The sequence below is a fragment of the Pezoporus occidentalis genome, unplaced genomic scaffold (assembly GCF_034315485.1).
Source record: "Pezoporus occidentalis ecotype Australia unplaced genomic scaffold, CSIRO_AGI_Poc_V1 ctg130, whole genome shotgun sequence".
Lineage (NCBI taxonomy): Eukaryota > Metazoa > Chordata > Aves > Psittaciformes > Psittacidae > Pezoporus > Pezoporus occidentalis.
In genome coordinates this window covers 2,590,118-2,599,658 of record NW_026913104.1, presented here as the reverse complement: position 1 = coordinate 2,599,658, position 9,541 = coordinate 2,590,118, and the positions used below count along the sequence as shown (strand labels likewise).

Genomic DNA, 9,541 nt, shown 5'->3' with positions numbered 1-9,541 from the left:
TTTAACCAGTAACTGTTGTAATGTTAAATACAAAGAGCTTTGGAAACCAGATTTAGCATCTCCCTGGCCCCTCTCAAACAGCAGTAGGCCATTAGCTCATCAGAATATATTGCTTTATTGGCAGTATCTTTTAATTGCACAGCAATAGGCATCCCTAGCTGAAAAGCAGAGGTGTGATGCTTGTGGTCCAAGGAGCTCACTCTACTCAAGATATTGTGGGACTGGAAACCATTCACAAATGCTTTTCTTAATTATTTAAGCTTGACAAGCAGCACTTAAACCTCAGCTGTGCCTAGTTCTGGGGAGGGACTTGTTCCTCCCCTATTTCCAAGGCTTACCCCAAGCTGCTGGATTTTGCAGGGAAAAGAGCTTCTTTGCCTCTCTTGGTGAAGTTTTTCTGTTTTGCATCTAATAAATATTCATCAACCAAGAGGGAAGAGCTGGCAAAAAGGAAAGGATGGGGCTGCAGTGGGCAAAGAGAGTGTGAATAACTTCTCCAATATTGACCACTGATTAAAATAGAGATAAAAATAGAGGCTGCTCCCAAGGGCTTGCAAACTCCCTGTCTGAGACTGTGCAAAAGCTGGGATCCTCCATTCTGCTGCTGATAAAGCAGAGCTGTGGTGCAACAAGGCTGAAATAGCTCCATGTCCCCCAGCTCACAGCAATCAGGGCTGTGTAATTACCTCAACCTCTTTTTCTCCACCTCAGTCACGAGGCCTTGGGTGTCTGCCTTCTTCTAAGGTGATGATCTCTGGGCAATTTTACAGGCTAGAAGTGCAAGGATAAAGCGTAGCTTCATCATCCAAGCCAGGGAGAAAGTGTCTTGCCTAATGAAGCCTTGTTGATCCGGTCTAGAGCTGAAATGTTTTGCAGGTGCTTGTTGCGAAGAAGAGGACAGATAATGAATAAAACATGTTTGTACTTCAGTCTCCAGTAAATGTGACAAACTCAGATCTTATGGCTGGGGGGGGGGGAATGATATGAAATATGAGTTGGAGCGCATCTGAAAAGCTCGTAACTAATCCAAGATGTTGCTCTGTGTAGTCCTGCTGCTATGGGGTATGGGTTGAGCCAGGTTTATAAAAGACTGGGGAAAAAGAGAGGGGGCTGGAGTTATCTTTATAAAGACAGCAGGATGTGACCTCTGGCCACTGATGATATAATTCTGTGCATTAAAGTGAGGGTTGTCTTCATCCTTTTGCTCGAAGACTGAGCTGACCCTGTTGTTTCCAAGCCCAAAGGAGAAGCCAAGAAGGGAAAAAACATTTCAGATGCCAAAGCTTATTACATTAAAATGCACATGCCAAAAAGCCTCCAGAGCCTTTCAGGATTATTAATGCTCTGAGGTCAGTGGTTGCGACCAGCAGCCAACAAATGAAGGATCATTTTAGGAACAGTGATTCTCCAGTGTTTATTCCTGTGTGCGTCCCTCGCTGAGGCACCTCAACCTGTGGCTGCTGAATTGTCCCAGGCTTGGGCTTTCCAGCCTTTCTGAGGGCAGAGTCATGGTTTTCTGTAGGAAGTAAACTTTTTGTCCTACCTGCGCTAGCTGGAGGGTCTGAAGACTAGAGGCTGAACTGAATCCACATGGGAAAATGACCAGGGAATGAGACCAGTCCAGTGACTTCAGTACTGGAGGTACTGGATGCAACAAGGCCATCTGCTCCCTTCCCCATGCATGGCCTGTTGAGTTGCTCTGGCTTCACTCCAACCTGAGGAAGAACAGAAATAGCTTAAAGTCTGTGCTCTAAACACCCATATTAGTCAATTAATGCTTTTCTGATCCATTTTCACTATGCCTGCACTTCCTTTTACATCATTACTCTTAATTAAGGATCTGAATATCTCCCTGGAATACACCTACGCTTGAGCTAATTAAAGCAAAGAAAGGGTTAGCTACGTGCTTCAGGTCAGTGCTGAGGTCCTCCTCTCTTCTTCGGTTTTCTTTTCCTTTCACAATCTCTTTCTTTCACTTTTTGAACCTGCCCCCATCCATACACATCATCTTTGGGACTGGGAAAATATAAAGGCAATGGTATGTGCCATTGCACATTAAAAATAGGCTGAAGTAGAGGTTTGGGAGAAAAAGCTGATTTTGTAACACAAGGGACTGTTTCTCCAACTGGTTTCAAACAGCTTTTTGTTAGTCTGTATTCAAGAGGATTCTCCCAGTTATGAGCTAAGCAGCTGAGATCATGAGAAAGCAGAGCCCCCTATATCTCAGTTCAGCAAACCATGAGGTGCCATCCAGAGACAGCTCCAGAAAAAAATACAAGATCATCCAAAAGCGTGATGGTCCCAGGTCCTTGCTTCCAAAATCCTGCAGGTTTGGAAAAGCAAAATGCAATGTACTGCTATGGAACATCCTGAAATGAACCCTCACTCTTTGCTTTTAACCTTTGCTTCATTCCTTGTGAGATGCTCCCTCCATTCTCAGGTTTCTGCACCTTGTTGATCGTCTTATATTTTCACGTTTAATGCTAGCATCTCCTGGGAGCTAAGTCAGAGCATTTCAGCCCTGCAGGATTTCACCACTGACCTCAGGTATTACTTTATGCAAGCGTGGGTCTCTACTGTGAACTCTTTTGCCTTCATTTCTGTCTGCAGGCTCTCAGTATTCTTTAACTCAGATGGCAGTTACGACATTAACTGTCATAACTATTAAAGGCAGCTGCTCCATTGCTCATGTTTGGATCCGTTCCTCTTTCCAAGAAGAAAGAATGAAAGAGTGCACAGGCTTTCAAATCCCTGGTTTACCAAAAACACTTCAGCACCAAATGCGTGCTTTGCACAGGACTTCGCTATCTGCAAGAGGATCATTTTGGCAAGCATTATCTCTTTAAAGAAGAGTTGAAATCCCTGGAAAGCTGTAATTCTTTTCATTGCAGACTATGCTGATTCCTATCCTGAGGTCAGATGTATCTTAAACTAAATGGTCATGTAAAGCCGTAACCTTCTTTTGAAACCAAGAAGCCACTTGGAGAGCACAGAGGCAGGGAGCTAGCATAGCCCACAGTGACTCTCTGGGTGCTGTGGGAGGCTGCTCAGGGTCATTTGCCTGAACAGGTGGATTTTTGGCACCAGTGAACCCATTTAGCATCTCTGAACTTCATTTTTATTTGGATCTACCCTTGCTTCACTGCTGCGCCATCACAGGCTGCAGGCAGATGGTTCCTGCATCTTCTCAAGTGTGCAAAGAGGTGGTCTATTTTTGAGGATGGTGGTAAGTAGCATCTCCCTTCAGGGGCAGTTGCAACCACAGGAACCAGACATTACACACACAGATGTGAGGTATATATATATCTCACTTAATGAATTCATGGTGTGCACACACGTGGGTGTGTTTTATGGCTAATTTCCCAGCTCTCCTAGCCCAAAGACTAAAGTATAAGTCCTCAAAACCCCAACTCAGCAGGTATTTGGGGGATTTGAATAATTTCTGAGAGTTTTGTAACTTCTATAACCAGGACACGGATTGGCTGAAGCTTTGCACAAGCTGGTAGAGTCATCACCTGTCCTATGGAGGCAAAGACACCAAAGACTCAGCTGCTATTCCCGAATGCACACAGGGAAAGCTTTCTTACCACATTCTCCATGTGTTCTGTGAGGTCCCCAGGTCTGGATGAAAGTTACTTCAGTGGCAGCTTAGACAACTTGAAGAGCCATGAGCTAGCTGACTTCTTGTGCATCCTTCAGTACATGCAGAGATAATCCCATTCTTTGGGTCCCAACAAGGAAGGGAAGAGATAGCTATGAAGCAAGAAGGATCTTCTTTGGTCTTTATTGTTATTTTCTGAAAACTTTATATATTGGGTTATCTTGTCAAGGCCCCAGGTGGGGGATGAGTTGCTGCAAAAACCAATGTCAAAACACACATTGCATTGGTGAACACAGCCTCATTTTCTGGGCAGTCTCTCTGGTTTTAGTCCATTTTCCTGCCATGAAAGCCAAATTCTAGCAAGCAAAGTTCGGAAAAGCATTTAAAAGAGTCACGGGTGAAAGAGTTGGAAAAAGCTTTAATTGGCTTTTGAAATTGCCTTTAAATTGCCATCGAGCAATCTCCTCCAATGTGTCTTTCCCATTAGCCAAATTCATTAGAAGATTAACCTTTGCACCCCCAATAGCTTTCCGCCTTTGCCCCTTTCCTCCCTTCGCTGTGCTCAGTCCCCCTTAAAATTAGAAAAGAGAAATGCAGCAGGCAGGAATGAAGGAGGGGAAAAGAGTAAGGAAGAAATGACATCTCCAAAAGGACAGGAGTGACTTAAATCTGAGCAATTAACCAATTCCCACAGCCATCTTTGTGATAACTTTATATCCCTGAGCTGATGTCTGTTGTTGTCTGACTGCATTTCCTTCATTTCATGGATGAAAATGGTAGGAGTTTTTTTCTTTGCTTTCTTGTTAGTTTTCTCCATAGCTTTACAGGCATGAAACTCTCACTCCAAGAGGTTTGCATCCTTCTCCATATCTGGCCATTGCCGCAGTCCCAGAGGTGCGAGCATCTCCTTTACTTTTCAAGTATTTTGTGGGATCCAACATTTTGTCTATGGGAACTCAACAGAGCATCTGATGTGAACATCACCCAGTGGGGAGGAAAAGCTTCACAAACTCATGGATTAGATGCCAGCAAGAGACCAAACTTGGATGTCTTTTGAGGTCTCTGAACCACAGCAACTGTGCAGAAAAATAGCTCTACCCATATTTCAAATGAAACCAGGCAGAACTTCACTGCACTGAGACCCTTCTGGTTTCCTACAGAAGCCTGACCTCAATTTTCATAAGGTATTTTCCTTCAAAGAAACAATTAAAACCAGAGAGGTCTTCAGTTTTTGCCCGAATCTCCACCGATGACAAGGTGAATTGATTTACCTGGAAATAGCTGTTACTTCTTAATGTGGAATAAAGAGAGAGAACAGACTCTTTTGAGAAAGATTTCCCTTTCTCCCTGATATGCCAGGTCCTACAGCAGCTGCTGAGGATACAGGGGAGAAGGTGATCAAGGACAGGAACTAAGTAACTATTCCAAATGAGTAAGGAAGGTGTTGATAGATAACAATAAAGACAAAGCAAGTTAGACGTGGGTCAGGGCAAGAAGTAGTTTCTCTCCCAGTAACAAATGTGTCTGGCCTGCTTCCCCCATGAGCTCATATATCTGACAATATGCTTTAATGCTTTGCAGACCTCAGGTATATTATCATACCCTGAGCCTGAACCCTCCAGGGAAACCACACTGAGGAGGGAGGTGGGAATAGCATCTGTGCTGTAGTAGGATGCTCATGGTGACGGGATACAAATGCCTGTGGCAGTGGGACTGGGATGCCCATGGTGGCAGGATTGGGATACCCATGGCGGCAGGATGGAGATGCCCGTGGTGGTGCGATGCGCATGGCCAGCGGACCATGGACCATGAGGTGGCGCTGGCAGACTGCTGCGCAGCAAACCCCAGCTGTCAAAGAAGGAAAGCAGGCACATACCCAAGGCAGACGTATTTTATCTCTTATCTCCGTGCGCTCAGGCTGGACGAAACATTCTCAGGCACTAATCTTGTGTCTGTCCTGCACAGAATCCCCGAGGAGACAGAGGAGCTGCTGGGGTTAGGAGCAACACACAGCATGTGGCACTCATCTTCCAGGTCTGAAGGCCATGGTCAAAGGCAGCTCTAATTAAATTAAATGGAGAGAACTGTATTTTTCTGGTAAAGAAAACATGGTTACTTCGTTGAACAGAAGACTCAAGGGGGTTAAGAGAAGGTGAAAAATGCTTGCTGTGCAGAGGAGGGAACGCATTTCTGTGCCCATTGTTTCTCCTTTGGGGTACCGCAGGAGGCAAAGGGTTATGGAGGGGGAAAGCTCTTAGCTTTTTTGGCATCAAGAGTCACTTTTGGCCAGGCATATTACCAGCTCCCGGGGGTTTTACAGCCACGTCTGCGGTGTACTTGAAGAAAAAGCACTTCTATTCAGAGAAAACCCAAAAAACCCTATCCTGCAAGGCACATCTGATAAGCAGGTGGCTGCAGGTAAAAACTTCAGCTCCCTTTTCCTCAACATCTTAAAGCATTTCTGCTACCAGATATGAGTCACTGGAAATCCCCACTGTCTAGCGATGCTCTTCCTCTGGGGCTCTTCTTTCAAGCAGCATCTGATACTACTTCGAGCGCCACACCGCAGAGTCCATACTTAGTCTTTCCAGTACCACAATGAGCTAAAGTTTGGGCAATAAGAGTCAGAAAGGTAAAGAGGGCATCTATTTTAGGCAGCAAGTGCATGTGCTGCTGATGGGCAGGTTTGCAAAGAGCCTGTCTTCTAGAACATCACTCACCTCTCTGTGGTTCGGATATTAATAGCCCAAGCTGTGTTTGCAGTTAAGAGCTACTTAAGTCTTTCCTCAGGAGCCAACACAGGAGAAAGTGGTGGATGTGTTTCACATGGGCATCTGGACAGGGTTAAAACCCCCAGCGCTTCCCTAGGTTTGGAAGAGATCAGAGGCTGAGCTGGAAACAGGAGGCTCACAGGGCACCATGCAGTAATAAGCCAGCTATCTCCAGATGGAAAGGGTAAAGCGTGGGGTCTCCTGCCTCCTTGACTTGTACAGTGTCATGGAAAAGGTGTGAGTAATCCTAGCAAAAGGTGTGCAGCTCTACTATTGAAATCAATAGGGTTAAGCACCAGGGTAGGGTTAAGCAGCAGGGTAGGATCAAGCAGTATAAATCCATCCATGACATATCCATTTTGTATTTGAGTCTGAATTCTCAGTGTTAATGGATAAAGTTAAAGAGTCAGAGGTGCGTCTTGGACAAAGGCGTCAGAAAGGCAACTGAGAAGGGAAAATACCAAACTAATGTGTCTGTAGTCAGAAACAAGTACTCTTTTGCATCATAGATCTTGGGGAATGTTAAAGATAAAGGAAATCCAGCCTCAGATAAAAAAGCAGCAAATTCAGCTTATGCGTGGAGCAGAAAAACCAAATGCTGCTGGTGCCATATCCACAAAAGCAGATAGTGAGTGAAGAAACCCCTTGAACAGGAAGGAAATGCAGCCCCAGACTCCCAGAAGGGAAGTTCAAGGGACAGAGTCAGGTTTGGTGCTCATTTGTAGCTTCCATTTAGGGATGGAGTTAAGATCCTGGGTGGGCATCACGTAAACAAGACAAGAAATGATAGAAAAGAAGGTGGAGAAAGGTTTGTACAGTTTAGACAACCCTTGTGAGACTTTGGGGTAGGAGTAAGCTTCCAGGCTCATCACTGGGCAAAGGTACCATGCTGTTAAGGCACAGGGAGAAGGAGACCACACCAGCAGATGTTAAGTTATTCTGGAAGGGATGTTAACGCTCAGCTTCATGATAGACTTTGGAATTAACTATAGACTGTCCTTACCCAGCATCAGCCTAATGGCTACAAATCTGCCCATTAAGCACCAATTAAGATTCATCTTTAAATGTATTCTCCCTACTCAGCAAAGGCCTTGCATGCATTTAACTATTAGCAAGAGGCTCTTTGGTCAAGGTCGTCGTCCCTTTCATCTAAGGATCTCAAAGCACTTGATGAAACTCCACCGCCTTTCTCTGTGGTAGGTAAAGGCTATAATGTTCTTTTAATATCATGAACCTAATTTATAAGGATAAATTACAGTGGGAGATAAAGAGCACATGGACCGATGTGGATAAAAATAAAACCCCATATTGCCCCATTATCTGGCATTGGTTAAGCTTCTGCTTGTAGAATTTTTTTGTCTAATTTCTCTTTTTTTTTTTCCTTTTAATGAAATGCTATTTATTTATAGCTAAACACCATCTTTGAAGCCAGAGCCAAGCATTTGGGGAGCCTCAGATAGGGCTCTTGAAAAGGAGAATTATGTCTGTTTCAGATGTTTTCAGAAGTTACTGTTTAAAGGCAGTGAGAACTATGACATTTCTCTCACCGAGCTCACCCTCCCCTCAGCGTTTCTACAGGACATGGGCAAAGCAGATGTCTCGAGAGCCAGAAGAAGTGGTGACAAGTTGAGGGGGGAGAGCATTGGGGACGGGATGAAATGAAGGGGGATTTTAGACAAGAAGCCTCAAAGGACCAGCGTTGGTGTAAAGTGTTCCCCAATGCCCCATGGGAACCTCATCTCGCCTACTCACCAGGCTATGGGGCACAAACGTGAGGGATGCTTGGAGATGGCCAGAAGATGTTTCACTACCCACCAAAGCCATCATTCCAGTGGCTGAGAAGAAGCTGGCCACCTTGTACAGTGTACCACGGTCTTCCTCAGAGGGCTTAAAGCTCAAGCTTCTGGCAAGCCAAAACAAAGTTCTCATCAGGCACAAGGGAGAAAAGTCATCATGCAGCCTTCTGGCACCATTGGATGGACTGCACTACATTTTCAGAAGGCTTTTTAACTTAATGTGGACACTATCCTTTGCAGTGTACAGCTTTTCACCCCTTCATCCAGGTGATCACTCAAGCCTTCAAGCAAAACAGAAACACGTGCCATCCCAGTGAGACCTAGGGGCTACAGGCTCTCGCTGGGACCCATTTATCTTGCTTAGTGTAAGGGCTTACCCCATCTCGGTGACTTTCATGCTCACAAGCAACAACATGGAGGCTATTTCTGGCCACTTCTCCAATAATAAGACCCTATGAATGGCCATGGGAAGCCTTTTGCTAGGAACTGGCAGATTTTGACTGGGAGACGGGGGGATTATAGAAATGCTCCTGCTTTGGTGCCTGCATGACATCATGCCCTCCCAACTGGCAGGGAGACAGAGAGCCTTTGATAGTGCAGAGTGGGGGACTCTGGCCCATGGCCAAAGATGATTACAAGCGGCACATACCTTCAGCAATTCGCCAAGCCATTCCTGGAGGGTGATATAACTTCCTCATGGCTAGTGAGCTTGTGCGGGGCTGTAACGGAGACAAACTGGGGCTCTATCTCAGAGAACAGCAGTTGTTTGAGGGAGGAGAGGGGGGAAGACGGCAGGATGCATCCTCCCAGGGATGTGCGAGGAGCAGCTTGGACAGATTGGATATTATTAGCAATCTCCAGGGTAATGAGGAGTTTTACTGCTTGTTTATGAACTCCCCATCCTTAACCAATTCCTCACTGCCCCGGCAAATACAAACCCGAATCCTACAGCACGTTTTCCCCAAAAGCTTTAGAGAAGAGCACCCCTTTGGCCAACTAAGTCAGAGGTATAGACAAATATCCTATAACTGCCTCACTGTCCTCAGTCCCGTTGCTTTCAGGATATTTGGGAGCCTGGGCCTGGAGATCAGCAGTTCAGACTGCTCTGGAGGAATGCAACTATAACAGAAAACTGCAGCAAGAGATGCAGTGCCCTGAGACTGCCTTTTCCTTGGGGTTTCTGCATGATAGCATCAACCTAGGACAAAACTGGTCCAGTTTGTAGTATTTGACCTGATAACATTGTGCCTATCTTCCTGTAAGTGGTCCCTACACATTTAAGTTAAAGACACCACCTTGTAGCAATTCTCCTTAGTCTGCCACTAGCACAGAAATGCTCACTTCTTTGGGGTATATTAAGAGCCTTCAGAAGA

The 9,541-nt window shown here is 45.3% G+C and overlaps 1 long non-coding RNA gene across 2 annotated transcripts; it reads right to left on the bottom strand.

Moving 5' to 3' along the window:
• Window positions 1–309: 309 nt before the first annotated feature.
• On the bottom strand, window positions 310–8,259 carry LOC134158644 (uncharacterized). Of its 2 annotated transcripts, XR_009962841.1 has the most exons (3): window positions 8,125–8,259; window positions 3,588–3,938; window positions 310–1,715 (listed from the first exon to the last, which is right to left on the bottom strand). It is a non-coding gene; the product is annotated as an uncharacterized LOC134158644 (long non-coding RNA). The 2 variants fall into 2 exon arrangements; XR_009962842.1 differs by lacking the exon at window positions 3,588–3,938.
• Window positions 8,260–9,541: the final 1,282 nt, after the last annotated feature.